We start from the raw sequence: 1,662 nt of genomic DNA, 5'->3' as shown, positions 1-1,662 counted from the left end.
TGTGGTCTTTCCACAGATATCAAGAAAGCTACAAGATGGAAATTCTCATTAAACCAGTACTGAGCTCCATGCATGTTGTCTTTGACATCAAGTGAAATAGAACATCAAAAGGTTGTGCATCTAAATATGACAGCCTTAATTTGGTTATTATGTTTCAAAGAACCAAGTCTCCTACAGGCATGTATTTAACATGCATTTTCTTTTATAGCTTCATTAATGTAATGAAAAACTGATTGTCAAAGATTATATTTGAACTGAAGATAGCCTTACTATAAACACCCTAGTCTAGGTGCCATAACTTAAATAGGAATTTCTTTTTCATTTTCAGTGTCTTGAGATTTAGGATTTCCAACTTTTTTCTTTCCAATCATATATTACAGACTGAAATGATCAAGTTGCTTAGACCACCCTCCAGATTGAAAACTAGTTCTGACAGGTGAAGAGGTTACTAATTTACTATCTGCATTCAACTGGGGGTTCCTGGTCTCTTAAATCATTATTAATTATATATACATCTGCTTCATTAAGTTTATATTTCCTATGAAAAATTATTTTTCAAATTAAGTCATTGAACGGTCACATTTCCAACCTATGTCATATACTCCTTTTTTGTAAACTTCCACATTTTTACTTTTTGTAAAATTTTAATACACATTTACAAAAGTAAAAATAGGGAAAATACTTCACTCAACAAGAGCAGAATACAAATCCTTTCCAAATGCACATGGGACATTCACTAAGACCACATTCTGGTCCATTAAAAACCTCTACATAGTTAAAAGTCTTATGAATTATATTCTCTGAACACAACCAAATTGGACTACAAATCAGTAACAGAACGGTATGTAGAGACTCCTAAATTTTTTTAGATTAATAGTATTTCTAATTAACACATGATACAAAGAGGAATTCAGAGAGAAGATACCGAATATTTTGAATTGAATGAAAATTAAAAGACATTCCAAATTTCTAAAATGCAACTAAAGAAAAGCAATAAGCTTGGAAGAACAAGGAAAATAAGCTCTGTGAATTGTTTTAGAAGTCAACAAACTTTTTCAATCTTAAGAAAACAAATTAAACCCAAAGCAAGTTGAAGAAAGGAAAATAAAAGAGGAGAGCATAAATCAGTGAAATGAAAACAGAAACGCAATAGATAAAATCCACATACAGGTAATCTCCACCTTATGGAGTATTTGAATTATGACAAACCACACTTAATTTTATATCTTCTCGTTAGTAATATGTACTACATACAGTGTTTCAGCACATAATTTGCTGGTGTTGTCATTCTCGGTAAACTTATATGTAATGTTTCCAACCCACAAAGATAAAGATCAGACTTATAAAGACTTATAAAAGATAATAATAAAAAGTTTTAAAAAAAAAGGCATTCAACTTACATCAGAACTGATGTACAACAGAGTCAATCTAAACAGAATCCTGACATGGAGATAGAGATGTTGGCATGCACAGATGGAATGGCTGGGGACACGAGACTCAGGGAGGGAGAGGAGCTGTTTGCTGACAGCCAGCAGGGGCAGGCAGGTGGGGTGTATCCTTTGGTTATTTTGATGACTCACGGAGGGGATTGTAATCATTGCAGTGAAATGTAATATGATAGGATGAATATGAACCTGAAGTGGGACAGAGGCAAATAATGAT

Source organism: Chrysochloris asiatica, unplaced genomic scaffold (assembly GCF_000296735.1).
Source record: "Chrysochloris asiatica unplaced genomic scaffold, ChrAsi1.0 scaffold00037, whole genome shotgun sequence".
Lineage (NCBI taxonomy): Eukaryota > Metazoa > Chordata > Mammalia > Afrosoricida > Chrysochloridae > Chrysochloris > Chrysochloris asiatica.
This window is presented reverse-complemented; position numbering follows the sequence as displayed.